At 39.2% G+C, this 17,028-nt stretch overlaps 1 protein-coding gene across 2 annotated transcripts in view; it reads left to right on the top strand.

Annotated features, from left to right (window-relative positions):
• GALNT1 (polypeptide N-acetylgalactosaminyltransferase 1) overlaps positions 1-17,028 on the top strand; it is an 87,730-nt gene that overhangs the window by 14,589 nt on the left and 56,113 nt on the right. Inside the window, exon 2 of one of the 2 annotated variants that reach the window (XM_071455044.1) lies at positions 10,880-11,049. The gene's annotated coding sequence lies outside the window, so the exon portion shown is untranslated. Of the gene's footprint in view, positions 1-10,874; positions 11,050-17,028 lie in introns of both variants that reach the window. The other variant, XM_071455037.1, reaches the window with a different exon arrangement.

Below are 17,028 nucleotides of genomic sequence, written 5' to 3'. Positions count from 1 at the left end.
AGAATAGTCACATTTTCTGCTTTCATTTAGTGCATGGGGCACACCAATATAGTCCTGGGGTGTGCTGGAATAATTGTTGGGGAGGTGGGAAAGACAGTATCTGTATTTGGATAAGACATGATGTCTCTTGAGCAAAAAGTTACATGGTATTCCAAACTGTGGACCATATATAAGAAGTTAGATGTACGTGTTCTTTAAATACTTGTAATTTTCTTTTATATTCATGAGCTGAAGATAACATTGAACTATAAGTCTTTTACAAACTTTTTTTGCCATATTCATTCTCGATGAATTAGCAGAATGTCATTATGGTTTGGAAAAAATCAAATTTAATTTTCCATTCTGTATGTAATTTTTCCATTAATATGGAAGGCTGATAAGGCTTTTGCTGAAAGGATCGTATTTAAGTCATCATATTTTTATTTAGAGTTTATTTAGAGCTTGCTTTCTGGAAGTATGCAACACTTTTTGCTACAAATGTAAGAGCAATGCTGACAAATCATTGGTTTGAGCATTCTTGGTCTGTAGAACACTTCAGCTTGCAAAGCAAATACCCATTCTCAGCATTTGCTGTTCTTTTGAAGCTGATGAAGCACTTGGACTACTACTTATAAGTTGATTCTTAATTTTATATCAAAGTATTTTCAAGTTAAATTTTCATCTATCATCATGTAAACTCAGCTCAGATATTTTGACAAATGAATGTTCTTATTTGGTGGGAGCCTCACAGGGAGGAATTTGCAAGCCTGAGATTTTCATTTGCAGAGGAAGGTTTTAGAAATGCTGTTTTAGCTGGCACCGCTTTCTCTAGTTTAGTTACTAATGATGAGTTGAATTTGAGTCTTTAAATAGCACAGTAGATTTCCTAACCTATACAGAAAAGTTAGTTGATACTTTCCACCTGAGCCAATGTTGAGGAGTCATTTGCAAAGCATATAACTTTGTCAAACAGTTGAGCTGAGAGCTGAATGAGTGGGGAGGCTTTGCTTTGGTCTGTCATGAGATTGGCAGAAGTATTGAGAGCTCCCTGCTTGCTTTGCTGCATGAAAGTTAAACATTTTGGGTTAAGTGGTTTAAGACAGTATAGTGCTTCCAAATTTTTTTCCTATGTGTCCAAAGGAATTCAGTGTTGACTGAACAAAAGTAGTGTGATAATTTTTTTATTGCTTTTCATTTAATTGTATTTTTAAAAGGTGCCTTCTTTCATTTTGATGCGTGCTGAAATGTTCTCTAGCATAGCAGCAGACCCACTCATAAAATAAAAAGTTCTGATTTTATTCTTCTGTAAGTGATAGTTCTCAATATCCTGACTCTCCTTCAGCATAGTGGGTGCCTAGCCTGCTTGTTGCACTAATCTATCTTAAATAATTTTGTTTTTAGGGGCTGATTAGAAACGTCAACGTTCTGCTTGTTTTCATATTGCTACCTAGATTATGATGTATACTAGGATGAGCCTGTATGGAAGATTCCTGTTTCATCTCTTTCTGGAATATTCAAGCAAGAATTATTCCTCAATCCTGAATCAGGTGTTAAGGGAAGCAACTCATGTCTTTCCGGTTATTGAAAATGCTAAATGGTCAAATTCATATCTGAGTAACTGGTGGAGATTTCCAGCAATGAAAGTTTCTCATTCCCTGAAGCATTCTGCCAAATATCAGATTAATAATCCTTTCCTCATGATGTTATGATGTAATTAACAATGTTTGTGGCCCAGCTGCTCAGGAGCTGGCAAAATTGAGGTGGTAAACTGATAAAGAATAACTGAAAACCACTACAGAGTTGGACAAAATAGAAGATAGAATTACCACATAATAGGCATTTTGAGATTTAGTGTAAGAAAAGTGGAAACTCTCAAAATTTATAAATTGCATTGTTAGCATCATGTGTCTGCCTCTCCTGCTGAAGTAAAGTCTTTTCCTGGTCATTCCTTCCCTTGCTCAGGCAAGTATTGTGAAATAGATTGCAAAAATTTCTCGATTGCAGTTTATTTCTGTGCTGAATTAGCTCTGAATCTGTTACTGTGATGTTGTCAGAAAGAAGTGTGGGGATAGAGCAAATGCTTAGGGACTAGGGGTGTCATTATGCAGTCCTTGAGCTGCAGTGCTGATTTTAAGCTTTCTTGACTTTTTCTTTCCACGTCTTTTAAGCTTGATGTATTTGTAAACTGCATACCTTGTTTCCTGCATACTGAAATATCTTTTGGGTTTGTGTTTGTAAAAAGAAAGATGCTGCAAACAGCTGACTGACTCAGCAATTAGTAAATCAAATGAAATGGGATATTTCTAGGAAGAAACCTGAAGGTTTGCAGCATGATTTGGGAAACTGTGGGCTGGATTGCTGCATTGCCAAAGGCTGCATTAAAACAGCAGTGCTTTTTTTAGAAAAGCTAATTCATTGGGTTATTGTCGCAGTTTCCTCATCCTTGTTTTGACAGTGTTAATGGCTTTCAGAATGCTGTTTCAACTACCTGAAAGTAGTTACTGACTTTACAAAAAAGGGACAAGAAAAATATTGGGATCTGTATTACTAACTGAATCCATTGTTTTGGAAACTTGATAACGTAATGTTTCCTGTGTTCCTCCATGGTAAACAAAACTTCCTGAATTAGGGACCATTATCTCACCTGAAGCCAGAAAAAGTTTGCCTGCTTTATTTTCCTTAGAAAAATGGAATATTTTGTTGCTGCTGTTGTTTAAAGTGATCTTGCTACTCTTGCAAGTGAGAAATGATAGTCATTTGTCAGCTCAGCCAAATTTCAGATACTGTTGCAAGCAGCAGAGCTTTGCCTGGAGGCAGATGCATATATCCGAAACTAGAATTTCTGTGGGAGGGTTAGTATTTGTGCATGAAGACATATGCTCAGCCAAGCAGTTTGTTGGTTTGGGTATGTTTTCTCCTGTTGACACTGACAGACAGTCTTACTGAAAAGCTTTAAATCTGGCAGAAGGCAGAAAACCATTCCCTCTTCACTATTTCCCTCACCACAAAATTTTGTTTTTTAAATAGAACATTAATATTTTCAAAGGACTGAGTCCCTAGGCCAGACATTTTCTTTCTTTTTTTTTTCCCCTAGGGGAGGTTGTCTGTACTACTTCTGTGCCCTAGGGTAACTTTTTTTCTAAAGGTTTACTTTTGTGTACTGTAAATTTATCTGTTCCCTGAGTTAAAGTCCTCCTAATAAGCAATGTGGTATTTTGGACTTTGGAGTTATGATGTGCTTGTTCACCTCTGAAACAGCTGTCTCTATGATTTCAATTATGTACTGGGGGCTAATATTGTAATGTGTGATGATTTAAGACTTAGTAAAAGCTTGTGGACAAGAATACAGTTTTCTCATTTTCCTCTTTGATTAACAAGTGCTAATTACATAGTGCAAAAAACTGCTTCCTGTTAGATTTGTGAGGGGTTTTTTATAGTTTCATTTGGTTCCTAAGTTGGTAAATATATAAACAGCCTTTTTTAGCTTTGTGTACAGCCACAAATGATTTAATTTAGAACTCCAATATTTATATTTATTTTGCAATGAAGCTATAGAGCTGAATAGACAGTGGTCTGTCTCATGCCAGAGTGCTGCAAGAAATGATTTCTCAGTGTCCAAAGAGACATAATTAGATGTGTGGCGCAGTGGTTTTACTTTGGGGATTTTCTACCACTTAGCACTTTGTTTATTATCTTTGTGAGAAAATATTAATATCATTGATGCCCTTTGTAAATGTTGAGAAGCATTGTGTAAATGTGACATTTGCTTTTGCAAATTTACTGGTTGATTTATTTCAAGTACTGCCTCTTGTGAATGGCAAGTCTTAGGATCTTGCTTAGTTACCTCCCCCTCCCACTTTTCTCACTCTTAAGTAATGTGCTATCATTCCTGCTATAATCCTCAATGTGTGTGAACTCAAAAAATCTAAGCCTTTGGTTAGAAGTAGAACAATTCAGTTCTCTTTCTCTGCATGTAGCATAGAGTTGCTGTAACTTTATTATCCTGCAGTTGTTAACACTTGAGAACTCATTTCTTGGCCCATGGAAGGCAGAAGTTGTGGTCCTTTAAGCACCATAAAGACTGTATATTTGAATGTCTGTGATTTTGGATCTCTCTGATCATCTGAAGTAATGGGAAATATTTGTAGTTATTTCACTCTGTAGTTCCATTAGTAATTATCAGTGGAAATTAATAAAATGGGTATGGGAATAACTTATATACATTTTTTTACCCTAAACTCTGTTCTCCCGTGCCATCCACACCTGTAAGCTTTACTACTGTCTGGGTGTTTGCATCAGATCAGAGAAAGGGAGGTTACAGATTATTCATTTGAATATTAAACCTAGAATAAAGCAGGCAGCTCTCCTGAAGCCCTCTGCATGCTGTTGAAAAAAACATTGATCATAGGGCATGCAATTTTACAGAATGTAAAATTTATGAGGGCAGCTGTCATTGATTTTAATGTAGTTATGTATTTAGCTATTTTGCATTCATTATTAAATAGGATGTTTTTACTCAGTAGGTCTGGAAACATTTGGTCTTTTCTCATGAGTTGGGGAAGGCTAGAAAATGTTAAAGCCCCATCTTTCTCAGCTGAAGGGGCCCTTGTTAATGCATTTGCCAGTGTTAATATTATGTACACTTTTTCTAGCAAAGAGCAGTATTCTGAAAACGGGAACTGAGCTACATTTGTCAGAACTAAGGGAAGAAATTCACATTGTATACGTGGCTATGCACACACACACATGTGTAGCTGGGGTTACTGCTGGTCTGAACCCTAGAGGGGCTGGTGATCCTGCCCGGTTGCTGCTGCTGGGTCAGAGGCTGCTGCCATACTTGTGTTTTTTTGGGGAAGGTGACTTGATCTGTTAGAGTGAGTGATAACCATCTGATGTCTCCTGAGCTTCATGTAACTTGTGGTGAAGAGTTGCGGGTGAGGTCCAAAGTCAGTGCTCTTTACACAGGAAATGTGTTGTCTACAGTGGCAGGGATGTGCATCTGCTGCTGGGCCCACCTGAGCTCTTCCCAGCAAGGGTAGAGAGGACAAGACTGCAGTTGAAATTGGATAGGAAAGTGGAATTTTTAGAGCAAAGTACAGCTCAGTCTTTATGTTTTCATAGCCTATTACAATGGAAACATTACTGGAAAACTACGCTACCCACTCTTTATAAACAAACAAATGCAAACAAAACACTTTAGTTGACACAAACATTAATTTTTTTTTGGCTTCTGGATTCCTTCATAGTGAATGTTTTGTCAGCTGAAGGGGCTGAGAGGTGTCTAATGCATTTTTCACTGTGGCTCACATCCTCCATACACACCAGTGCTGGTTGCTTTGCATACTTGTGGAACAATGAGGGTAGTGTTTCCTGGTGGCTGAAGAGAAGGTGCAGAGGGTGTCTGCCAGCTCACAGCAGTCAACACACAACTCTTTGTTGATAGTCCCACTGGAGGCAAGCATGTCTGGATTGATGCTCTGTGCTCCTACTTAAAACTGGTGTAAGTTAATGCTATCAAAATAAACTGGTTTTGCTGATTGCCTTACTAATGTTTTTGAATTATGATAGTTAAAAAAGATTTCTGTCATCTTTACAAACCTGCAGTGCTTCTCCTGATTTTTAAATAATTTGGGTTTTCGTCTTTTTGGAGAGCAGTTGTGAGGTTATGAAAGAGAGCTTTTTCTCTATTTTTTTTTAAATTTTATTTTGTTTTTTTGGATGAGTTAAACAATTCTGTGTAGGTAGTTTATATTATGAAAAAGCTATTTCTTACAGTCCAAAGGGATTTAGTAGTGATGCAGAATATGACAGTATACACTTCACTGGTGAGAGCAGTAGACTCTCTTGTATTTTGGGTTTTTTTTCTGGTGCTTTCCAGCAGTGTAGTGCTCTCAAGCAACATGAAATAGAGCTTTTCAGTAGTCTTGATTTGGGGGTACAGGTTGGGGTGCATTTTACAATTAACTTCTAAAAATCATATTTACTTCAAAATACCTCTGTGGGTTCCATCACTTTTGGTCCCTTTCATACACTGCTTGTGTTGGCTTGTGCTGCTTTGAGTCCTTGTCCCCATGGGCAGCAGGAGACCTGTGAGAAGAAGGTGCTGCTGCATTGTTTGCATGGCTGTGTGTGCCAGAATCATTGCTTGGTTGGTGAACAACCTGTTAGTGAAGGCCAAGAAAAGCAGTGACATGCATTTTAGATGTCAGTCTGATCAAAGCCACTGTTACCTTGACAGTTTTTTCCTAAGTTTTGGCGAGGTAATACGATAGCAGTGTGTATTTAACAGCTGTTAAACATAATTCCTGTCTTTATGATTTTGCTGCTTCTGTTATAAATGCTGCCTATGAATCTTTTTTTTGAAACAAAGTGCATGCAGGAAAAAAAAAAATCTTTGAATTGTCTCCCTTAAGGAAGATTTACTCAAACGATTTTTTTACCCTTGCTGTCTTTCTGTATAAGATAAAGGCATGGAGACTTATGAAACAAAACTGTGGTTGTTTTGTTGTACACTCTGGGTTTTTATGTATTTTTGGCCACTTCAGGAATAACAGGAAGACAATGTGGTTTTCTCACTGTTACAAATCTGTTTTCTTCAGAGTTTAGTGGCACCCTAATAATTTAATGCTGTTCTGTTCAGTCTCTTGCACTGACTTTTCTGACCTTGTGTGGGGTCATACCATTGTAATGAGTTGGTAGAAAAAAAAGTTGATGCAATGGAGTTGGCTCCATATTTTATGGCACGTGCGTGGTTTCGTATGTGTAGGGAGGTGTTTCACTGACTACAGAAGAAATTGACTGCACAGACTAGAAAGGTAATGCATGGCTAAAAAATCATACAGTCAATCCCTATCATATTTAGGAAGAGGTGAAAGTGGTAAGTGCAGTGTGACAAGTAGGGATAGCTATTTCATTGGGCATAGATAGCTCTGCATGATTGTTGCTGTTTTAAACATTAAATGTATCAGAAGAAAGTTCTCTGCATAATAGGAATGCAAATATTGAGACTATTCAGATAAGTGACTTGCTTGAATATGAGACAGTTATATTTTGCACTCTACAAACATTGTAGCTGTGAATCTGGTCAGCATTTTAGATTGACTGGCTAAAATTTGTTAGGTTTATTTGAAACTTATTTAAACCTATTCTTCATTTCTAAGTGATGTCCTGTTTTTGGCTGTGATAGAATTAATTTTCTTCTTAGTAGCTGGTACAGAGTTGTGTTTTGGATTTAGTATGATATTGATAACACACTGATGTTTTAGTTGTTGCTAAGTAGGACTTACTCCAAGGCCAGGAATTTTTAGTGCCTCATGCTCTTGATGGTGAGGGGATTTGCAAAAAGCTGGGAGGGAGCATGGCTGGTTCAGCTGAGCTAAACTGGCCAAAGGGACATTCCATACCACAGAACATCCTGCCCTGTATGTAAGCAGGAGGTGGGGGGATGGGGAATTGACCTGGGGTACAAATACAGGTTGGGTGGGGAGTGGTTTAGTTAGTGGATGAGAAGCTCAAGATCACCCAGCAATGTGCACTCACAGCCCAGAAGGATGAGCATGCCCTGGGCTGTTTCCAAAACAGCAGGGCAAGGGGGTGGGGGACTCTGCCCCTCTGCTCTGCTCTGGTGAGACCCCAGCTGCAGTGCAGTGCCCAGCTCTGGGCCTCCAGCAAAGGAACCATGTGCACCTGCTGGAATGAGTCCAGAGGAGGAACACCAAGATGATCAGAGGGCTGGAGCACATCTCCTGTGCAGACAGGCTGAGAGATTTCTGCCTGGAGAAGAGAGGGCTGCAGGGAGACCTTAGACCTTCCAGTACCTAAAGGGAGCTAAAAGAGAGTTGGGAAGGGGATTTTTACAAGGACAGATAATTATAGGACAATGGGTATTGACTTTAAACTGAAAGAGGGTAGATACAGATTAGATATAAAAAGAACTTTATTGTGAGGGTGGTAAGGCACAAGAACAGGTTGCCCAGAGATGTTATGGATGCCCAGTCCCTGGAAGTATTCAAAGCCAGATTGGATGGGGCTTCAGCAACCTGTTCTGGTGGAAGGTGTCCCTTCCTGTGGTGGGGGGCTGGAACTGGATGGTCTTTAAGTTTCTTTCCAATCCAAACCATTTTATGATTCTGTGAAGATCAGAAATGCATAATCAAGGTAATGTAATATCCTCTCTAACAGGAAGCTTGTGGACAGGAGAAAGCCACATGCGATACTGTTACAGAGCAAACTAAGGAAATACGGCCTAGATAAAAAAAGCTATTTTAGGATATGTGTAAACTCATTAGGTTAACAGTAACCAGAGGTTTTCCAGTAGTTCTCTTCAGTAGCAAGGAAAGCCTATTGTATGGGATTTTGTAAAATTGTTTCGGCTAACTGTTCTTGTTCATACTGGCTAATTAGCGTATGGTTATGAAATCTAAAGATGTGTTTGGGAATAAATGCAGTTACACAAAGGTGGGATGGCAATTCAGAAAAATCTTAAATTTTGGAAAGATGGCCTGGGAGAATTGGATTTGATTTAGAAAAATAAGTTGAATGCTGTATATTTAGGTCAAAAGAAAATATGGAGAACATCTGTTAAGTTTCTGCTGTCACTCCATTCCTCAGCATGGATTATAAAATGAGAGCTGACAGTGCAGTATGGTTGACAAAGAAGAGATGTGTGTATGTATTGGCATGACTAATTGGTGGTCTAATCTGGAAGATGAGGAGTTGAACCTTTTGCTTTGTTCTATATTGTGAAATTCAAGTGGTGTATCTGTTTTGGCCATTGTACTTCAAGAAAGATGTAGGTGTACTTAATTTGCCTCAGGAGTGTAATGACTGATGATTTAAAAAAGGTGCTGTGGGCAGAAGGAATGATTGAATTGGCATTTTTGTAATGCAAAGAAAAGATCAAGGGAAATAATAAGCTTTTAAGTGTGTGGAAGCTCGCTACAAATAAGTGAACATCTGCGCTTGGTAGCTGTGCCTTGCTTACTAATGGCAACATGGGCCATTCCCTGTGTGTCCACCTCTCACTGTTTGGCTTCCAGTTTTGTGATTTGTAAGGACTACTTCTAGTCAGTGTCTGGACAGCACTGAGCAAAGAATCTTAGGATCCTTTGAAAAAATATAAATTAGCAAAATCACTAAAGTATGGATCTTCATCTAACCAGCCAGATGTAGAGAGAGACACTTCAGTTTTAACTTTAGACAGGTAGAAGAAAATTATCTCCCAGACTTGCCAGCCACCTGGCCAGTAACAGACCTGTTTCCCCATTGGTAAACATGGATCGTGTTCTCCACCCACCCCTGTAAGGCACCTGTGTTTTGGTGAAGAAAAGTGCTACAAAAAAGGCTAATTTAACATAAACAACATTCATAATTTTTTTGTGTGTGGGTGTATTGCATGTTACAGTGCAGTGTGTAGAACCTAGTCAGATATATCATGGAAATCTGTTTAACCTCTTGAAGGCAACAGCTAATTGGCTTTGATAAAGGAGGTTGGGTCTCTTCAGAATGATGTCATGATCTCCTATATTAACCTGTTCAGAAAAGAAACAAACATTATTTATGTTAGGTTTCCTGCTGGATGTGTCTTGGATCATATTTTTCTGGCCATTGAAACTTCCCTGACTTTTTCAGATTTGGTACAAATTGGTATCATTTCAAGGAGCTCTTTAGCCAGTTCTATTAATAATCAGACTTTAAGACAAGACATTTTCCCCTTCTACTTTGGTATGCCAAAAAAAAGGAAACTGCCAAGTATTACACTAATTTTATCTGCTTCAGGGTATTTTTTGGGGTAATAATTAATAGTTAGGTGGTTGACAAACACCTTTTCTATCACTGCCAATCTTAACCTTCCTTACCATATGCTTTCTCCATACTGTCGTGTTACCATAGTATCAGCAACTTTTTTTTTTTTCTGCTTTCTACAAAGTTTTTCACCTGGATAGATACCTAGAGGTAAAAGTTTAAACAGGCAGAGGCAGGCAGTCAAGAAACTTGACTAGCTTAGTAGGTTCAGATATATGGCAAGTGCAAGATACAAGCTTGAATAATACATGGCAAATATTACCCAAGTGTAGACAAATTTCAATTGCATTAAAAATTGATCAAATCTCTCTTGAATGTTAAGACACATTCTTTAGTTTTCAGCTGTTAAGAATTTCTTTCAGACATTGCTGTGTTAACTGGGCAAAGGCAGAGATTTGAAGGAATTCATTCAGTATTGCTACAGTTTTAATGGATAAGACTTGGAAAGGCTCAGGCATCATTTTTCAGGTGTCACTTTTTTTTCTAGAAGTGAAAAAATGTTGCTTCTTAAGCGTCAAGTCTGTGTTACTGTAATAGCACCTTTTTTTTCCAAAAGCTGTCATTATAAATGCTAATGTTTAACTTGTGGGCGAGAGATGAAAGAATGTAAAAACCCCTACATCTATAAACTAGAATATGTATAGGAAGATTTAGTCCAAAAGAGTGATCATCTGGGGAACTGCTCATGTGAATGTGTGCTGTTTTTGAGGAGGCTGTTTTCTTGCCTTATTGAGAACAATTCATAGTTTGTTGTGCTAAGTATTCATGATTGGATAGAGAACGACATATATAGAACTCAAAAATAGATAACAGCTTATTTGGGAGGACAGGCAGTCCTCCCACTTAAATCATATCATCTGGAAGGCTAAAAAATGTTGATGACTTGTTCCACCTCTCCACTCTTCCCTGCATATGTTGTTTTCCTCACAAGCACAGTTCACTGCCTCTTTTTAGAAACAGTCTTTGACTCCTTCTCCCTTGCATGGGATTTTAGATTTTGAAATCTTAAATGGGAAACTTTCTTCCCCTTGCACCTCAAGCACTGCCAGAACTGAGCTAGGAACTTATCTGAATTTCTGTTTTTCCTCTAGGACAGCCTTAAGACCTTTCTGGTGGAATACCTCTTTTGCTTCTACGTTCATGTTGGAATGGCCTAGGCCAGTCTGTTGCTGTATGGTTCCTGCCACAGGTGCTCTGGAGCAATGTGTCAGGATTTTGCCACCAGTGCTAGTGGACCATCCAGATGGCTGTAAACCTGCAGAGGAGGTGAGTACAAAATGTGTTCCAGGAATTTTTGGTGCTTTGGTCAGGTCCGTCTGCTTTGGGTGTGTTTCAGAGCAAAGGGACCACTTAGGCTGCATGTGTGCTTTGTCACTGGATTGCGCTGGGCTTGTGTGGCAGGGTTTTGTTAGTGACTCACTTAGAGGCCTCTTCTCTGAGAAGCTGCTAGAAACTTCCCATGTCCAATGGAACCAATGGCAGTTATCTCCCAGAGGGACCTGCCACTGGCTGCACCCTATGGAAGGGGGAGCCATGCTGGAGCAGTTCATGAAGAAGTGCAGCACATGGGAAGGACTCAGGTTGGAGAAGTTTGTCAAGAGCTGCTTCCTGTGGGAACAGGGGAGAAGTGTGAGTAATCCTCCCTCTGTGGAGGAAGGAGAGGCAGAGCCAGGATGTGATGAACTGATTTTAACCCTCATTCCCTGTTCCCCTGTGCTGCTAGGGGGAGGAGAAGGTTAAGAAAACTAGGAGAGAAGTTGAGCCTGGAAAGCTGGGAGGGGCATGAGGAAAGTTTTTTAAAGATTTGGTTTTATTTCTCATCCTAGTCTGATTTGATTGGTAATAAACTGAACTGATTTCCCCATCTTGAATCTGTTTGGCTGTGATAGTGAGAGATTTCTCCCTGCCCTTATCTTGACTCACAAACCCTGTGTTATATTTTCTTTCCCTTGTCCAGCTGAGGAGGGATGGGACTGTGACTTTGGTGGGCACCTGGAGTCCAGCCAGGGTCAATAGTCTGCATGAATATTCCATATTTTACTGTTCTTTCCACATCCTGTTGGACCAGTTCAGTTGTCTGCAGCTATTAAACAAGTTTCCATAAGAATCCCTTTAGATAATAGTGGAGACCTAATTAAACTGTTCCTGTGGTTTTCTCTGAGTATTGGGAAGCACAGTATCCAAGTGGATAAAGGACCTCATTATTAGTTTTCCTAAATTCACCTTTACCCTCTCAGAATATCTTGAAAAGACTTAGTCCAGTGAACTGGAATTCAGATCCACTTTCCATCCAGATGACCTAAGAAAGCCCGAGTTTTATTTTCTGTGTTTCCACAACAAGCAACAGTCCCCTTAAAGCATCCTTGTCAGACAAGAGATGATTTATTAAACCACCACTGTGTAGTCATTGGCTGTGCAGTGAGGTGTTTAACAACTGAGCACTCCTGAAGCCTCCTCTCTGTGTGCGTCTCCTACGCTTTTTTAAGCTTGATTGAAGCAAGATGGAGAACCAAAGTTTAATGGGATGGACAGGCAAAGATGTGGTGTGTGTCATGGTTTAACACTGGCACAATGCCAGTGCCCCCATGAGAATACCCTCTCCCTGGTTTCTGCTGTGAGATGTGAGCAAGAATAAACAAAGCAGGCTCCCACTTAGGAAAAAAAAAAAATTAACTAAACTACAAGGGAAAGGGAGAAAAAAAAAAAAAGAAACCCACAAGGAAAATGAAATCTTCACAAATACATCTCCTTCTCCTCCTCCCCACCAAATTCCCAATACAATACATCCCCCAAACCATTGACTCTCAGTCCGGCACCACCCTTCAGAATACTCCATCCTGAGTTCATCAAGAGGAGAAGGAGTCCTTCTTGTGCCCATGGTGACCTCTTCCTTTCATGTCCAGCGCTCTCACCATTGAACACGGACCAGAGCTGCTTCTAGGGTCGACTTTTAAGGATGCTTCATCCCTCTCCAAAAAGGCACAGTCTCAACTTTGGGACACCTGTCCCCCCCATATTTCACCCCCTGGGGCTGAGGGGCACCAACACTGAACCCTCTTGGTCCTGAGGCATTGCCTCCCCCTGGATGCAGTCCCAGTATCACAAGGAACATGGTTCTGTCCATGGCTGTACAAAAAGAGTCCAGCAAAAGCCACTCCATCATCTCTTCCCACTAAGATTCTTCTCTGTTCTTCCAACATCTCTCACTTGCCCAGACCTCTCTCACACTTGCCCATTTCCTTCTTCATCTTCCACTCTATCTCTCTTCTAGGAAAGGTCAATGTTCTGTAAAGTTTTCATTGTCCGAAAAGGGGTTAAAAGCTCCTACAAGCGGCTCCTAAAAGCACACCCCCCTTCTTCTCCGTCCCAGCCGTGCTGCCGGCACAGGCCCATGTTTATCCAGCTTCAAGGTTACAGTCCCAGGCACCAGCTCTCTCTCTCTCTTTCTCTCTGTGTCTCTCAGGGGGGGCTGCCCGATGGCTCCCAGTGTCTCTCTCTCTCTCTCTTCCACCCTTCCACCCCGGGGCTCAGGCCTACCTCTCCCAGGCTTTTCCCCTCCCCTGCCCAGCCAGCAGCTGGGCCGGGGGAGAGACCCGAACTCTTTCCCGCCAGAAACCCAAGAGAGCCTCCCAGGGGAGAGCCCTGCTTTAACCCCGTGTTCTCAGAGGCATGTCCAATGTCCCAATGGCCACATTAGGTGCCAATATTAAAATCTGAGCACCAATTGGCCTCACCACAGCATCCCAGAAAACATATTTCCTGTCAAACCACCACAGTGTGACAGGTCCGTTTCCTTTGGCAGAAAAGTTTAATCAGTGCAATTGTATTTAGTGTGTTAAATGGTGTCCTGCACTTGGAGTCATTGGTATTGACATTTTGTGCTGATTTTTCATCCTGATTTTTTTCTTTCCTGAAACCTATTAGTAGTTTTCATAGATTAGTTTTCACAGATTGAGTTCTGAAAGACTCTTTGGGTCCAATTCTGAGATTCAGGTTCAGCATTGTAAAATGGGAAAAGTGTGTTTCATGTTTGACTGGGTCCTTGAGTGGGTCCAGTCAACTTCAAAAGATCTAACATGTAGTCTTAAATTCAGTCCTTCAGAAGTATAGCTGGAACAAGTATCAGTTTAGAGGAGAGGAAAAAGTATATCCAAAATTATTACCTAATACTCTTTAGTAGTAGAGGCTGATAAGAAAAAAGTCTAGGGTAAAAAAAAGTAGAGCGATTTTTTTACTTCTGGGTTTACTTCTTTTGGCCACTCAAGTGGTATCTTCATTATTTTTTTTTCATGATGGCCCAATCACCTCTTCTGTGGTTGCTGACTAATGTTGAGTTTAGTGAGATCACAGATTTGAGTAGAAATACTTCTTTTGGAGAGAATACCCAATTGGTCTGAGTCTGCATTGAGAGACTAATGTGGCTGAATAAACACAATTGTTCTTGGTTCTTTTTCAGCTGTGTCAGTTCTCTGATTAAGTTTCTTTGTTGCTGTGTAGATTTTTGCTGGCAGAGCAGAAGGCTGGTGTGTTGGAGTAGCTGCTACTTACACAGTAATAGTGTGCTGATAAATCTTTAAGCATGCTCTGGCTTCTAAGGCATCTCTACTATCTCTCCTTGTAAAGATTCTAGAGCTTTCAGAGAAGGTGAAAATATTTCAGGAAAGGTATTGAAGAGTAATTTCAATTGTCTTGGAGCACAGAATTTTAGAAGATGTTTTAAAAAATATCTGATCTTTGATTTAATTTAAATTCTAGAAGTGATTTTATTTCTCGAATTCTGTGGTTTTCAATTAATATATAGTTGAATTTCCAAAACAGCTCCATCACATTCCTTTCCTTAATATTGTCTGACAGATTGACCTTTCTTATGGTGACCTGTTTGTCTCTTGGCTTCTAGTCAGGAATTAATTTTGAATTGTAAAACAGCTCAAGTTGCTACAAGCTTTATACCTTCAAAAATCATTTTGTGTCAAATTAATACACTAGCTGTTTTTTCATGAAGTGCTTGACAGTTTCTGGGGGGGAAAAAAAGCCAAGTAATAAGCACCAAAGTATAGAAGAAATGTAAGTGCTTCACTGAAGTCTGATGCATACTTGCCTTCCTGAATGTTCTGCTGACTTTTTTCCTTATGCAACTATGCAGAAAATTGTTATCATCACACTTAGAGGTAACTGGGGAAACACGTGAACTCTTCCACAAAATAATCTTTCTGCCTCAAATTGCATATTCCACTCTTCAGACTTCTCTGGACTGCTGTACAGCACAAGTAAAAAATTCTAAATTTTATTTACTCCTTTACCTTACTGATGCATTTTCCATATCATGATATGGCTATTTTATTTAAATTTGTCAAACTAGGATGAAGGTACAAGTTAGGCCAGATGAAAAACATGTTTTGGAATTACTAACTTTAAGAGTATAGTCTTGAAGTTTAATGTCTGAGAGAATTGCCAATTTTTTTTTCTAAGAAATATTTAAGAAAGAAAAAGAAATATTCAAGAAATAAAATGCAGCAATGTTTGAAAAGCATTTCTTACAGAATAATGAAAATTTAGCATTTTCTTTTGAAAATTACCTTGTTTAAATAATTTCCATGGCCTAAGTGAAAACTATTTTTATAAAGTTTTATTGATTTTTGCTTTTTTAGTGTTTTCTCCTATAAATGAACTCAAAGCATGATCAGTTTGTTTTTTTAAAGAAAAAAGTGCAGATTTTTGAAGCTGTTAGCAAAATAGGCCTTTCATTTCTGTGGCACTCAGTTTCTGTAGTGCTGCTTTTGAGTTTGAAAATAAAGTTTGTATTTTTTTTTCAATGAAGTTGAAAGCTGGGAAGAAGTATGCACATGATCAATTAAAATCTCTGTGATTTAGCCTGTATCCACTTTTACAGTTACAGATACCTATTTATTGGATGGGTGGATACTGTGTGCCCCAGGCTTTTTGAATTATATGGGCTGCTTTATATTTCCTAGATAGGTGGGTTCTTCTGTCACTTTCTCTTCCTCTTCTTTTACAGAGAGCAGATTCATTTACAGTAGCAGATCATTTTCCATCTTGTCTCTACATTACCTGTTATCTTGATTTTTGTTGGGATGGCAGCAAACTAGGAGATGCAGTGTAAGAGCAATGGGCTAGTAGGGGGCATCTGCTTGCAGGGACCTGAATTGGTCATAGCTGCTCCCTGCCAGAGTTAGGGATAGTTTGCTTGCTTGAACAGCAAATGGAAAAAGGTACTGAAAAGGAAAGGGAAAGCAGAACTCTGTGGTAGAAATGTCTCAGTGTGAAACCAGCCCCTTTGCAAGGCTTTGCTCAAAAGTACTGATACCTCTGTGAATTCTCTTGTGATGTCAGCATATAAACCTCTGAAGCTCACCTTAAGTCTGAATTCAAGAGTTTAGGCTCAGTTCCTGTGGAGATACCAGTACTAGTGCTTAAGACCAAGATTCCACATGGACAAAGATCCAGGATTCCAGTCCTGAAGAAGAGCCATTGCAATAACAGTCTGCTTGAAAACTATTCTAGCAACTTCTCCCTATCAATTTCTTCTTGTCTTGTCCAGTCTTGAAAGTGTTCTCAAGTTCTGAAGGATTTCCAGGACTCTGCATTTATTATTCTGCCTTTTTAGCTTTTTATATGAGAGTTCTTTTCTTCTTATTTCCCTCTTCAGTATAGAACCCAAAATTTGGATATTGCCTTTTTTAGAAATAAACTTTACATGGAAAAATTGATGTCTCATGGTTGAAGAAAATCTCATAGTTATTCTTTTTATACCATGTGTACATTTGCATGGATTAACAATTAAAAAAAAGGACATAAAAGTGTGGTACTTCTCAAATTTTTGTTGCCAGTGATCTCTGAAAAGACAGAATTAAGAAAAACTGCCTCTAAAATGAGTCTAAGAGAGAGAGGGAAGAATGGAGGTGAAGAATCTAATGTATAGTGCAATACTGTGTGTTAATTAAGTACAGAACAGTTGTTAGCAGCAGAAGCTACCTGCTGAGCACACAGCTTTGTGATGTGAGAACAGGCTTAGCTGGGATTGTATACTTAAAAGCTACATTGCCTTTCTCTATAAATACTGCCTTTTTGCTCTCTAAGTAGACTTTTTATTTTCCTATGGATATAAACCAAAGGAGCACAAGTTTTTGGGAGAAACTTTGCAAAAATTTAATGTATCCCAAAATTTGATAGTGCTAGCTTTTCTTATTTTTCTGCATATCTTATCAGTCTTTTCTTTCTAGAGAA

This window comes from Agelaius tricolor, unplaced genomic scaffold, assembly GCF_023055355.1.
Source record: "Agelaius tricolor isolate 1412-34295 unplaced genomic scaffold, bAgeTri1.0.p SCAF_2, whole genome shotgun sequence".
In the NCBI taxonomy this organism is placed as follows: domain Eukaryota; kingdom Metazoa; phylum Chordata; class Aves; order Passeriformes; family Icteridae; genus Agelaius; species Agelaius tricolor.
This window is presented reverse-complemented; position numbering and strand designations above follow the sequence as displayed.